Source organism: Planococcus citri, chromosome 5, assembly GCF_950023065.1.
Source record: "Planococcus citri chromosome 5, ihPlaCitr1.1, whole genome shotgun sequence".
Taxonomy (NCBI): Eukaryota; Metazoa; Arthropoda; class Insecta; order Hemiptera; family Pseudococcidae; genus Planococcus; species Planococcus citri.
Window position 1 is genome coordinate 46,846,531 of NC_088681.1, and position 15,656 is coordinate 46,862,186.

A 15,656-nucleotide genomic window follows, 5' to 3' on the forward strand; every position below is an offset into this window, starting at 1 on the left:
ATCCTAAGTGACCTGAAAGGAGCGATGGAAAGGAGAGGATGCAATTTTTGCGCTAATAAAGTTTTTAGTCACAAAATCTAGGTAGGTATTTTCTTTCTAAAAATTTGCTAAAAGTCGAAAAATATGCTTCAGTGCCTGAAATTTTGGCAGATGATGAATTTTTGAGTATTTTCGAAGAGTGCAGTAATGCTGAACCTTCCCTTACAAATTATCGAACTGGCCAAAATCCCTACTTGGATGTTAATTTTTCCATTTGAGCATCAAAGTGGCCATTTTGGAGTAGGTGGCCATATTAGGGCACTTGACCTAATTTCAGCTCATGATAGTGAAAAGAAACTAGGTATATTTTTTGGGATTCAAGTGTTTCATAGTTTTGTGTTTTGTATAAGAACTTGATGATCATCCTGTTAGATGTAATTTGAACAGGGTGTAATGGAATGTTTTTTTTGTGTGATTTCAGATTCCTTTGGATACTGACAGATTTCATTAATTTCACTTCAGTCACATGACTAGCAGAAACTTCTGATGATCATCCAATGGTAAGTGCATTTTGAATGCTGAGATGTTATTCAGTAAATATAAGTAAGTTAGTGAGTAATTTAGTGAAGATATTCAGTAAGTGCATTTTGAATGCTGAGATGTTATTCAGTAAATATAAGTAAGTTAGTGAGTAATTTAGTGAAGATATTCATTTTGGATACAAGGGTGATGAAAAAGACTGTGATCATCAACAGCTTTTGAGTAGGGTGAAATGTTTCGATATCTCAAAATACACCTGTTCTATATTTATTATCGATCCTCAAACCAATGGCTATCTCCTTCATTCCTCACAGACCATCACTCTCTGCCCACCCCTCCTTTACGTATTCCACCAGGATTCATACACGTGTTCTATATGCATGATGGATTGATTTGATGGATCTTGAAAATGATGATATAAAGCAATTATGTATTTTATATTCATCGTATTTACTCGGATCAAGGAAGACGAGGACGTCAAAAATGTACTGCACAACCGGCGACGCTGGCGTTTCAAATTATATCTCCGTGGTGTGGAATATATAAGCTTCGATTCTGTAGTACATATACGAAGCGAAGGGGGATGGGATGAGGAGCACATGGTAACAGTTTGACGAGCAGGTTGACATAATCAGGACGAAGAAGGCGCGCGCGATTTTTATGTATTAGTACAATATACAATTTATTTATACGAACGTTTTGCTGTGCTCGCATATGCGGCATTGGCATCAGCAGCTCCGGAAATACGTAGGTCGTCAGCGGCCCCCGTCAATTTCAAAATCGCGTAAATGGCAGCAAAAAAAAACACGCGTGTTTGTCAGGGTGCGGTGCTGTGTGGTGGTGAGCGGGTGTGTGTGTGTGAGGCGGTATAGAACGTTTAGTATAATATGAGATATAAATATATACTACACATTGGAGAATTATTGTACGTATGTGTGTACCTGTGTATATATGTAGGTAAGGTATGGTATAGGATATGGAAGTGCACTTTATAACCATTTGAATAATTTATTCTGGCGATTTGTACGAGTATCTCGTCACGATGGCTTTATCGAAACAGTTGTTGAAAGGAAGAAGAAGAGAGAAATAGGTTTATAAATTATTTGTGTACTCGATCAAGTTATATATGTAATATACTTAGCTGGTATTTTAAGTCGAGGGTGAAATGGGTTTATAAAAAGATTCAAGAGCGTATTGTGGTGAAGTGGCCCAGTTTTGTAATAGGTACCTAGTTTGATCGACATTGATTACGCAGTATCAAGCTGAAAGGAAAATTTGAATATAATGATAACTTGCTCAGATACCTCAAATATATGCGCATTAGTATTACGCGCTATAGTGTATTATTTTCAGATTAGAAACCTCGTTCTCAAAACTTTCAGTTCCTCGTAGTATTGGGAAAAAACTTTTTATAAAAATCAAAATTTCATAAAGCCTAATACCTACCTTCTTCAAGATTTGCATGTTCAAAAATGCAACATTTCTATCTCAAATTTTCTGATGGTAAGGGGCATCAGGGTATATTGGAACATGTTTTTCACAAACTCAACTTTGACCAACTGGCACTCCTTTGCAAATGTACTAATATGGCTCAAATCTTTTCTGTATGTTCCCACAAGATTTCCTCATCTGTGGTAAAATTTGGAGCATAATTCTCAGTCTAGTTTTCGATCAGTGGAATAAAATGTAAATTGTCTCAAGTTACCGCGAATTAGGGGTGGTTGGAACAGTTTTAGCCAGAATACATATATGTACCTGTACTATGATGATAGGTATGATAGTGGAGACTGGAGAGTCATTGGGGAAACCCCCCCCCCTCCTCTCATGATGTGCTCACTGGACTTCAAGTAGTTGAGTAAACAAAAAATCTGCCATTTGCCAAAAGCTCACAGAAGTAATAATAAACAGATTTGTTAACTTTGTATGTCCTAGTGAAAACAAGAGCTGTGGGTCCGAAACGATTTTGGAATTGGGTTTTGGGATCAAGATTTATTCATTTTGGGATTGGATTTGTTTTAGTTTTATTCATCTAAATTTTTATTTTGGTTTTGGGATTAGTTTCAGGATTGAGAAAATTGTTCAGATTCCGGGATTTTCATTTCAACCAATTTTATGCCCAAATTGACTAATGGACCGTGCAAGGGGTCTGAAAAATGGGAGGGTTTGACATGGGGAATCATATGGTGTAATTAGCTGAGGTAATCGTTTCAAATTCATATTTTACTCAATTTGGCGAGTAATTTCTACTCCTATTATAGGTAATCTGAATGAATGTAAAATGACAATTTATCAAAATCAAATCAAGTAAAAAATCAAAAATTTGAAATCCCAAAACCAAAACGATTTTGTCTCTTTGAATCAGAATTAAATTGGTTCCCCTGAGTGAAAATCTAATTTCAGTCATCCGATTGAAAATTAAATACTCTACAGTTTCTGTACATTTCAGTATCATGAAATTTTTCTACAACACTTTGTTTTTGAGCTGCACATCTTTGAAGTTGGAATATATTGTGTATTTACTGAATTACCTCCTCCCAGTTCCGTACTTCCCACTCTGATTGAGAAATAAACCTGTGTACTCAAAATGTGACACTCTGAAGTCTTGTTAATTCTTACAAGGGTGTGTTGAAAACTGTAAATGACTGGAAAGGATATATTCTGATTTGGGGGTGTCAAAAGAGGTTCCCCACTATTGTACACATCACTACTTTCAGCTAGAAGGTATCTTAGAAACCTATTCCTAATTTGTCAATTTCACAGCTGTCCCAACTTACCCCAGTCTTTTTTCAATGATGTGTAAGTTGGATGGGACCCACCCGTTCAACAGTGACCATGTTAATTTCGATGTAAATGTCAATCCATCCACATCCGTCACTTTTGGATACCACATGTGGATGTGAATTTTGACCCTATTTTGACCCAATTGTCGATATAATTGTTGACCAATGTTGATCGACATTCATGTTGACAATTGTTCCGACATAGGGTCGAAATTTGCATCAACATGTGGGATCCAAATGTCACGGATGTGGATGGATCGACATTTGCATTGACGTGTTCATCGATACCCTGCTATGGAAAAATTGAAAAATTAATTTCAAGAATGGAAATTTTTTCCAAAAATGATCTTCTCATAGGAGACCATTGCATTACTCCTGCTGAAAGCAGCATCAGCACAGAGGCTGCCTCTGAGAGGTACAGATGGAAAGTCTGTATGAAATAAGAAGTTGAACATAAACTCCTTATATTGAGAAGGTGCAATACTTTATTTAAGAGTACTGAACTAATACATACATTTTCATGTTGACAACATGTTGATGTTAATCTCGATGTGAAATTTGACATCAACAAATACATCCACAATATCAATGTCATTTTCAAAATTTGAGAAATCTTTGAAAATTTGGTCGAGGTTGGTGTTGATGTATTTGTGGAGATGTGGACCATCAATTTTCACATCAACATATCATCGACAACTCCAAACTATGAAAAAATGAATAATTTTGTAAATGCCATCAAAAATTTGTTCTTCTCTCCAAACAAGATATTTTAAAATGTTTACTGAACTTTTAAACGCTAAAACAAATTTTTAATTCTGAAAAATTGGTTGACATAAATGTAGTTGTGGATGTAAATTTTGATCATCAAATTTTACATCAACATGTTGACATCGCATGTCAAGGTATCAGAAATAATGAGAGAATTCCAAAAATGTTCACTAACCTAGCTTATTTACAGACAGCAAATTCCTACTAAATAACTAATTGATCACTTTTCTATCATTATTATTGAAAAAAAAACATGGCCGATGCAAATGTCTACATCGACAATTGTTGTGTGGGTGCACCATAAAGCACCAGTAACTAAAATTTTGTCAAAACTAACTACAATCAGGGGTTTTTTCTATTTTCCTTGGGGAATCCAATGGTAGATACCTATAATGGCTATAATTGGTTAAATGTTTTAATTTTAAATGCATATTTTGCTCAATTTGCCAAGTATAGAAACCTCCCATTATTTAGACCCCTTGCCGGGTCCATTAGTCAATTTGGGTTTGACATTGGTTAAAATGGAAATCCTGAGACCGAAGCTGATTCATCCTAGAACCAAAACAATTTCTTCAATCCTGAAACCAAAATAAAAATTTAGAAGAACAAAACTAAAACAAATCCAATCCCAAAATTAATATATTTGAAGCATATGTTTCCAAAACACACTAAGTACAAAAAAATATTGATAAGAAATTCATGGTACTTAGTACAATTTGGAAACGTAGAAATGGCCCAAATTGGCTGACTTTTTGATATGTTGTAGCCAAGACCCTTGGGCACAACATATCAAAAAATCAGCCATTTTGGGCTGTAACTTCATGCTAGATGGCCTTGCAACCTCAGCATCTTTGAAAATGGACTTGGTGTGTTTTGGGTATACTTCATTTTGATCCCGAAACCAAAGCCCAATCCTCATATTGTTTTGGACCCACAGCTCTGTCACATTCTCTCAAAATTGGCCAATGATTGGATATTTTTCTTTGTCGGAATTCACTAAAAATCAAAGTCACTATTATCATCTGATTGTGAGTACAACATACTTGTAGGTACCTAGTTTTGAAGTGTAGGAAGGTGCACAGGAGGATAATGTTATATTCATGTTAGTCCTATTTTAAATACCGCAATAGCCATCATTTTTTACAAAAATTTGGCTAAAAATCAACAACATTTATTTTTTCTACTCACTTCTAGATTTAGATGGGTGTTTAAGCTTAAGGGATATTATTGTTAGATGTTAGGGGCAAGAAATAACCAAGATTTCATGTTAGAAACAATTGGTTATTAGAAGGTCACAAATTTGACAATCAACATCCTGGAAGCAGGGGTGCGAGGATCCCACTAGGTCAATGAGTAGCCCCCCCCTAAACCAGCATTAATGCCCCCCTCGTTTTTTCAAAATTTGAACCTCAAATTTTCCTATTTTTGGTCTGAATATTATATTTTTTTAAGCTACAAAAATGTTCAAAAAATTTCTATATCTATTGTCACACACTCAAACTTGACAGTGATATATAAAATTGCAGTCACACTTGCTGTATCAAGTTGTTCTGCAGAGAGAGCTTTCAGCAAAGAAAATATTATTAAAAATCTGATTTGTTTGACAATGTAATGTTGGATAAATGGCTCTCTGTGATGATGATCTTGGCTTCGGAATGCGATCTTTTAAATGAAATATCCAAGAACGGGATAATTGAAAAGTTCGCAGAATCATTGAGTGTGTAGGTGTACAGTTAAATATTGTTAAGAAAATGATTTTGGATTTCAACTTTATTAGTTGTATTTTTCTTCATTTTTTCAAGTAATTAATTACCTATGTAGTACAGCAGTATGTAATACAAAACTGATTTTAGTGATTTTTGAACTGTTATTCAAAAAATAAATATTGTTCCTTTCATTTTTCAAATTAATCAATTTTTTTGGGAAATACAAGGATTATTTTGATTGTGTGTGTGTGTGTGTGTGTGGGGGGGGGGCATCCCAACTAATTTGGTACATGAAAATGACTGGAGTTCTGTTTCAAGATTTTGCTGGGTCTCAAAGTTCAAATGGACAAAAAATCCACAAACTTTCAAGTAAAGTCTTCCACTCCACACTCTTCTATACGTTAACATAGCGAAGCATACATAGCCACTAGAGACCGTCACGTTGGCGTTATTTCCAACGGCAACGGCAACGCGATATCGAGCTGCGACGATACACCGTACAACGGCAACGTACGATGCCGTTGTTGTTGCACGATGCATCGTCAGCAGGCTACGATATGTGGTTCTAGTCATGCGCGCGCAACGACGAGTATGTTTTTAAAGATGGCACTTCGAATAAAATATTAAAACAGCTGATTGCAATGATTCAAATGTATTGAAAAGGACAGATAAGGACAGGTGTTAGATAATGGAGTTTAGGATGAGTCATCGCAGTCAAGCATCGGCAATATCGGCGTTGTGCAACGTTGACAACGAGCAGCGTGGTTCACGTTGGACGTTGTTTTTTTGAACACGGCAACGCGTTGCACGCTGCCGATATGTGAACAACGTACGTTGTACAACGCATCGTGACGGTCTCTAATAGCCACATACTTAAGTATGTATGTTGTGTTACAGTAGAGAGAATAGCTATACATTGTATATACATGCTATAGAATGGTCGTCGACTTGGGCGAAAACGTGTGCATTTAAAGATTGGAATGCGGTGTCCCATTTAATCATTAACCTTATTTCTGGCTTTCGCGGTGAATGACGGCTTGTGAGTGAAGCGGTGGCGGAGGTGACGGTGGTGGCAGTGACGACGTCAAAGCAAAATGCCGGCATGCTGCCTGGGTACATTCTACATTGTACACAAGATTATGTGATCTTAGATATGTACAAGATGTGAGTGATTGAGGTGTCTTTTTGATGATAATGATGATGCTGCTAGTACTCAAGTTTGATTAGATAATTTAGAAGATTGTCTATGTCTTTTTTTTTTTTGAGGACTTTGAAGATAGAGGGCAATAATAAGGAGTATTGAGGAAGAGGGTTGATCATTCTGGCTTTGGGGAGTATCTCCATATGCATTGCATATTTGTGTTATGAATTGTGCAGTTTTACTGCGAGCATGAAATATCAGATACCTATTTATGTATGTGATAGAATTTGAAATATTTAAAAATTGTTCCAAGATGGAGCGAGTTGCGCGTGGAATACGCCTATTCTTTTCTGGATTTCTTTTCCTCTCAACTGTGTGCAATGCCCTGCTCCACCACGCTGCATCCGTCTGTAAGTAAGGTTTTCTTATGGCATAGTGGCAGACTGGCAGTGCGACAAGAACAGCAAGAGAGCTAGCGCGCTTACACATACACATCTCGCAATAAACAGCATTTTAAAGGTATCCTTTATCTTTGTCTTTCTTCATAAAGAACGACGAAGATAAAGGGGAAAAATGCACACCATTATACACGCAAGCGAGACAGAGACGGAGCACGACAAGCAGAGCGAGTGAGACGCGACGTGCAGCACGCACACTAGTTCATAAACACTCACACACACACAGTGTACATTGTGTGGCACAGAGCACAGGCACACATACTAAACGGTACTGACTGTGTATCGCGAGCGCCTGCGAGAGGAGCCCCCTCCGCGCCCTGCCCCCTTCCCACGGTATGGAAGGAAGAAGGACGTGTGTGTGCGTGAGGAAATATGCGTCCTGTTATCTTTTCCACCTCTTCGCGTCTCCGTTGCAGATGGCAGCAGTGCCGTGGTGGCCACCTCTCTCCCTCCTGCAGTCTCATTGTACGCTGTGTTTGTGTGTGTGTGTGTGTGTCCTGTACAGTGTGGTGAACTACATGCAGGAGGAGATGTGGTGCGAGTGTGTGAGTGTTAATACGTCGTCGTATATGCATGTGTACGAGAGTGTAAAAAGTGCTGCTTTAAAGTGTACGGTATGTGTCTACGAACGAACGTCGCCGTCGCCGTCGTCGTCGTCGGTCGTCGCCGAACCAACCAACGGTACCCCCACCTAAAATAGTTGCACTTCTCCTACTACTGCGCGGACTAGTCGGTTTTTTGAATGAATGCGGTTTTGTGGTGGGGCACGGTACGAAGTGTGTATAGTTGTCTGCCAAACTCGGAGGGTAAAGTGGCGCCCCTTTCAGAACGTGGGGAATTGTGGTTCGGTCGACTCGCGGCTGGTATTAGGCTCATCCTTATTGCCGTTGTTCTCTTTGCAGTCTTCATTCAAGGTTGAATACTTTGACTTTGTGGACATCGTTGTACGTTTTTGTTACGTTTGAAAAAATTTTGTTGTATATTTTTTAAAAAAATATTTTCTAAATATTTTTTTTTTCTTCGCTCGAAGTAACTTGTGTTTTTCGTCGCGTTTTTTTTAAACATCCGTTTTTTCGTTTTAGTGATCGAGTGCCCTTTTTTTTTCGGTCTTGTATCGCGTGAGGGTGCGAATTTTCACTATGTTCTCGCGATGATAATGATCATATAGTTATTTTCATCTTGTGTACTGTGAACAATTTTTTTTGAATGGTTTAATTTTCGATATTAGTGACTGCTGGTGTGTTTTTTTTGCGGATTATATCGACAATGGTGAATTTTATCTGCCGCTAGTTTACTACAAGATGATTTTTGAATTATGGATTTATGCTGCAAGCTGCGATCATGGGACATGATTTTGTTAAATAATTTGACCTGTGTTATATTATACCGTTATACGATGTGGTATTCTTAAAGTACCATGTTTGGATAAAGTACCTACTCATTTCTTGATACAAGGTAACGTATGTTTTTTACTGCAATGAATTTCTCATACATGGTGCTTACTTTTGCCATGGTTATTTTTATACAATAATATCATGGAAGCTTGTAACGTATGCTGATCTGGTCTGTTTTTGCATTATTTAATCAAGAGCCGAAAATTTTAACGTAATTTTAAAAAAAAATTAATTTTTTAAAGTAACGTAAATTTTTTACATTTTTATTCGATTGAAATATTTTTTTTTTCAAAAGTATATTTGACATTTTTTCATTAGGAAATGCGATGATGATCAATTCTAATTTTTTTTTTGCTGACTTGTTCATGCTTATTTTTGGGCTCTTTGATTACTCATTTTTTCTGGAGTAATTTTATGATCGAATCAACCCAGATGACACCATAGATCTGAGAGAATGCTTGGCTGGAATTTTACCATAATTTTTTTGTTGGAATATCGACGACACGCACGTGTCATTTTTACTCCTGTTCGATGCCCGAATTTTTGTGCTTGCATATCGTCGATTCACAAGTGTATTACAGGATGGCATAACTATTGTGGCGCAGGCGCTCGTACCTAAACAGTGGCGCTCTCTTTGGCACTCTGTGACATTCAATAGTGTTCGTGGTGTTCGTCAGATAGAATATTACGGTGCATTTTTGCCGCAATGCAATCACGTTTTACGTTTTTTTTTATTCCTAAGCACCCTACAAGGGTGTTCTTTTCTGCACGTAATGCAGTTTTTTTTTTTTTTTTGGAAGTCTCGACATTAGCTGCGTTTTTTTTTCTGTGTGTGAATCTATAGCTCTTACAGGAGCTGATTATATGTGTGTGGTGGTACATGTGTTTTTTTTTATTTCGCTGTACCGGCGTGTTTTTTTTATTGTGTGGCTTCAACGAAATGCGAAGGTTAACGCCCTATATACGATGATGTGAATTTTATTTTAAAATGGATTAGACTTATCGGGACGAATAGAGGTGAGTAAATTGGTATTTTTTTTTCGATGTGGATTATATTTTTTAGGGGTGTATTTGGATTAATTGAAGGGACGGGTCGATAGAGTAGAAAATTATGGTGGGTGATTGAGATGAGAATATAGTGGGTTTTTAGGGGGTATTGATACAACTACTGTTAACCAAGGTCAGTGACCTCTGATGCAATTTTTAATTTTAGTGTGAAAAACTAAAAATTATTGTCACGATGTAATTTGATGATTTTTGAGTAGAACTTTTTTTTTTCTGGAATTCCAGCTGGTGATGAAGGTGAACAAAATTTGATGTTGGCATAGGTCATGGTGCCTGTCTGGATGCGGATAGTTTAGAGGTTTTGAGTTCATTCAAAAATTTGATTAATCAGTTAATGGGGATTGATTGCAAAGAGCATGATTATTGGTCAATTTTTTTTGTAATATTTGAAGAAGTCAATTTCTTGAATTTCCACAGGCTTAATGAGGATTGATATTTATGAATCAATCGTTTGATCTCCGAGTGGATTGGATTTCATAATGTTGATGAATTTGGCGGAAAATTTGAATTTTCGTGTAAATTTTTAAACTTTTGATTGAATAGCCCAATTAGGAAAGCATCCAGTTAATGCTGGTTAAATCATTGGATGAATTATTTCATTTTACAAAGTTATATGTGCAACGATGGTAATGAAATAAATATTCTTGAAAAACCGAAAAATTGCTTTGAAAAAAAAAAAATCAAAAGAACAAAGCAAGTGACCTTTTGTAAAATAATTAGGTGAAATTTTTAATGCTCTTTGGTCTGTAAATTCTTCAATAAAAATAATACAAATTTTTCAATAAAAATGATACAAATTTTTCAATAAAAATGATACAAATTTTTCAATAAAAATTATACAAATTTTTCAATAAAAATTATAAAAATTTTTCAATAAAAAAAAAATGATACAAATTTTTCAATAAAAGTATAGCAAGTTTGTAATTTTTTGGTTTTTTAATTTCAAGAAACATTGAGTAGTGCAAGAGTAAAGATTGAGAGAGTAGGAGCAGAGGATGAGGAAGACTTGTTACGGAGTGTTCTAAAAGCTGAGTACTTTTCATTGCTGGGAGGGCGAGCAGAGTTTTTGGGTAGTAAAAAATTCGTACTCTCGCTGCCCTGTCTGCAATATCTTCATTTCAATATCAGGAAATTGTACTTTTAGCTATTCCATCTCTATCTGGCCTTTTTGCTCTGCTATCCTTATGAAACATATAGAAAACCTTCCTTGACCTAGTCATCAGCTTAAATAATCTGTTGGAGTGTTTCAAACAACCTTATTGAACTTGTCTGAGAAACCTGTGCTCCAGATTGACCTTTGATGACTATTTTATGGAATTGTATTTTCGAATTTGAGCTTGTTTTTGCGAGTTTCCTTTCGCTGTAGGCTTACTCCAAAGTGTTGTCGATGGTTACGAATAGTGCTGCATTTGTATTGATAATTTGAACATGTTTGAGATCAGTTGTGATTTATGATTCGATTTTAGATCGAATCAATGGCTCAGTTTTTGATTTCTGTAAGAGTTGAGAAATTTTAAAAAGCTATTTAATTTTATTGATGAAATTGAGTTTTGACCATGAGGTTTTTCTGGTAAAGAGGTCGAGATTTTTGTACATTACTTTTTCCACCGTAAAAAATTCGATTTTTCGTGGATTCCAAAATGTTTTTTCGTTTAATTTTTAGCTTCATTTTTTTCAACTTTTTAAATTTAATTTTCTCAATTTTTCAAACTGAATTTTCTCAATTTTTTAAAGTTTTTAGATTTCTTTGTGTTTGGTTTTGGTTAATTGGATAATTTTGTGTAGAGATATTATATGTATTTTTTGATCGAGTTTTCGTTATATTTATGTGGTCAATTGAGGAATGAGCAATTAACATCGTTTCATTTTTCAATTGTTATTTTATTGTGATTAAAAAAAAAATTGAATTTAGCTATGCGATGAACTGATGAATGATCATTTTCTCGTTCAATTACAATAGTCAGTAATTTACGTACCTACTCGAAAAAGAAATCGATGTTGAATTTGAAAGTTTATTTCATTAAAAATATGTGTAAAAAGTATTTAATTTGAACAAATTGAGATAGCTGAAGGTTGAAGGTTCTAGAATTGCATTCGAACCTGATCTGAATAATTCTTTCAATTAAAAAAAAAAAATATATCTTGGTTCAACGTGTTACAATAAATTTCTGAAATTATTAACCTCGTAATTCGAAAAAATAAAATAAAAAAATATCTCCATAATTCAACATTAACGCGTTATTTTCTTTTTAAAATATATCTATATTTTTATTTTTATAGTTTTATAGCTATTTGAATTATTTCGCGTGCTGTTTTCTGTTTTACAAAGTCAATACAAGGTACATTTTTCTATGAGAATTCAAAGTCTGATGGTTTCTTCAGCTAATTCGTGCGATTTTCGTGTCATTTTTGTAGATATTACGACGACTAATTTGGTAGCATAAGCATACTTACCTATGTAAATTGGTATTTATTCGTCGTCGTCAATCGTGATTGGTGCTGAAGCAATTTTATGTCTTCGAATGGTCTTCTATGCTGTATTTTTTTGTGTTCGAATATTTTATCATTAATGAATATACGATTGAATTGGACGAGACAATATAAGACAGAAGACACGCAAATAATTCGACTGTCGAATAGATCGAGCTTGTGTAAACTTTACTTTGCTACTCGAAACTCGACTTCATGGTATTTTATTTTCACGTGAATACAAAAATTTCACTGTTTACCATTTTTTGAAAAAACCTTGGTACATTCTTCATGATTCATTTCGGTATTTTTTCTCTGGCACGTGTGTTATTATTTTTGCTAATTTTTTTTACGATGTCGGTTTGAATTTTAAAATTGAAGTATTTTCAGTTTTTTCAGTGTTGGTTTATTTTTTGAGGGAATATTGGTTTTAACTGGTCGATGTTTGGGCTTTTTTCTAAGTGGAGGAATATTTTATTTTAAAATTGGGATAAAGTTGATTTGAGTTTTTCGAAAAAATTTTATGATTTTCATTTGGCTCGTAGTATTTCATCTCGAATTTGATTCTAAAATTGCTAATTTGCGTTCATTTTTATTTTTTTGATATTTTTTTTGAAGAATTTGATGTGCATTGGGACAATTTTTCTGCATTTTGATCTCGTGTCTTTTTATTTTTCAAATACTTGAATTTTTCTGTATACCTCTGACTCCAGTCTCCAATGGTTCGACCTTTTTTTTTTTTTTTTTTTTTTTTTTTTGCAAAAATCCAGATTATAGTAATAATTGCTTTCTTCCTCCCTTCAAATAACCATAAAATGCGAAATTTTGTGAATGGTATTATAAATTTCATCCCAATAACCTATAGAGATGATGATTATTATTACTCAACTTATTAATTTCTTGCTAATTATTAACATGGACTTGGAGGAATACTTTTTCGTCTCTCATATACCTGAATTGTGACCCTCTCTGTATCTTGATTCAAAGCACAGCTTACGAAAAATGCAAACTAAATGTACTAATCCTAATCATTATAACCTATTTCCACGATCAAGCTTCAATTCTCGTTATAATACAATCATAAATGTATATAAAATTACTCGACATATTATCGACTACACCATGAATGACCTCTTAGATTGCTCGATACCAACGTCAAATCGATCGATCCGATCATTCGTCCGCTGAAATTCGATCCGTTTTGGTTTTTTGCTCGCGGTACGACGCCATAACGAATCGTGTATAATTTCTAACCGAGCTATGATAGCAGGCACCCACTGCTCGGCTGTGTGTATGTAGGATTGGATAACATATCCGGGAAATGTGGTCGGTTGTGGTAGAGCTAGAGATATGCGTGTGTGGTGTGTGGAAACGTTAATTTCGAGCTCGATATTGCTGCGAGAAACGAGAATTGAAACAGAGTTATGCTTGTTGTGTCGAATGAATGTGTGTTTTTGAGCTTTATACGTTAGTTTATTTTCAAGTGTGTGTGTGTGTGTGTGTGTTTTTTTTTTTTTTTTTTTTTAGAGAGAGAGATAGAGTTCTGAAAGGTTGAAAATTAGTGTTCTGTTAGGTATGCAAAAGAAAAGTATTCTGTTGAATTTCCCAAGAGGATTTGATCAGTAATTACTCGAAGAAAAATGATTGAATTTGATCAGGTTTGATTACAGGGTGTCTAACAGGTACTGCAAGTACTGTAAAAGTACTGCATTGAAATCCTCAGTACTGCAAGTGCTGCAAAGTACTGCATTTTGCCTGAAAAGTACTGTATTTTTTCTCAGAATCATTGATTTAAAATTTTTTAAAAACCTCAAAATGAATCAATTGGTGAAAATTTTTAAAAAAATGTTCATTTTGTACCTCAAAAGATGGCAACACTTGTTGAATCAATACTTGTAAAAATGTTGTCGACAAATTCCAACCGGTTCAAAAATATTTTTTCTTGGGGGGGGGGGGTTGGTGTAAGCTGGATTTTAAAAAAATGAGGTAATGCAAAAGGTACTGTAAAAGTACTGCATTTCTTTGGAGAAATTTTGTTAGACACCCTGGATTAGATCTATTTAGATTTAGTCATATCCAATCAAATCTCTGAAATCTCCTGCTGAATTTGATCAAGTCTGAATAGATCTTATTGGATCCAAATGTCCGGATCTGATCAGGTCTGATCCTTCAGATCTCCCATATTGGATCTAATCTGGTCTGAATATCAGAACTTTTATCTGACCAGATCCAATCCTTGTACTTTGGGATGTGTTAGATGATCTTTGTCCACCTTTTCTGTTTGCTGACTTCTGATCAATCAAATCCAAACAAATCAAATCAGGTCTCCCCTATTGGAGCTTAATCAGATCTGAACAGATCCAATCCAATCAGAACTTTGATCTGACCGGATCTGATCAGTTCTCAATCATTTACCATTACCACTGAGATGTGTAAAGAATAATCTTGGTCTATCTCGGTCTATCTAAAATTTTGTTGTATTTTGACTGTTGAATCAAATTCATTCACACGTTACTGTTGATTGAAGAAAAGTAAGATGCTGTTGTCTGCTCCCATATTCATTCAATTTGTCGGTGGCATATCTGACTTTGTAGTTGATGTTGAAGTGTAGAAAGATGTCAAAATTTGAACCAGACAACTCCATCCAGAAACTGAATAAAAATTGGCCAAGTGAGATGATTGGATTTTTAGATGTACTAATATTGTATCTTACAAGTTACAAAGGCACTCCTTGATTCTGATGGAGGTGCCAGAGTGTAGATCTTCAAGGATGTGAAGAGTTTGTCATTTTGTTCGAGATTTAAAATGTTTCTGTTTGTCAAGATATTCAGAGATGGAAGATTAACAGTCCAATTTGACCAAAAACTTTTGGAAATGGTGAATTAGCTCTATATACACCCTGAAGATTGCGATAGATTTTAAGGAAGCTTTGTTTGCTCCACAAGTTGCCAAAAATAATGATCTAAAATATTGTCCTGTGCCCGTGAAATGAAAAGACTGTGTAGAAAGGGTGGCTTTGTGATGGCAGAAAGACATCACCAACGTGGTGTTTTAGCCAACTCTGTAAATCAATAGCTCTGTTCACTGTTCAGCTGATAAGAACAGTGTTGTAAAACCATTACCCCGAACAATAACAGTTACTGGTGAACCAAAAAAAAAAAGGTCCATAGTGATAAGCAAAGGACAGAGAGGAAATACATGTAAGGAAATATGTCAAGAGTGATAGAGAGAGAACAGAAGGTATGTACTACAGCGACAGGCACATACACCAAGTGCTCGCACAAGCAGCAGCAACGAAGGTGGCCGCTGTGGCAGCGGCAGAAATCATGGGAAAGAGGAGGGAAGCTGAAAACTTG

General features: G+C 35.3%; 1 protein-coding gene across 4 annotated transcripts in view; it reads left to right on the forward strand.

The window, feature by feature from the left end:
* Nucleotides 1-465: 465 nt before the first annotated feature.
* LOC135848894 (uncharacterized) overlaps nucleotides 466-15,656 on the forward strand; it is a 46,885-nt gene continuing 31,694 nt past the window's right edge. Inside the window, exon 1 of one of the 4 annotated variants that reach the window (XR_010559454.1) lies at nucleotides 466-539. The gene's annotated coding sequence lies outside the window, so the exon portion shown is untranslated. Of the gene's footprint in view, nucleotides 540-8,166; nucleotides 8,828-8,858; nucleotides 9,784-15,656 lie in introns of those variants that run through there. The other 3 variants (XR_010559452.1, XR_010559451.1, XR_010559453.1) reach the window with 3 other exon arrangements.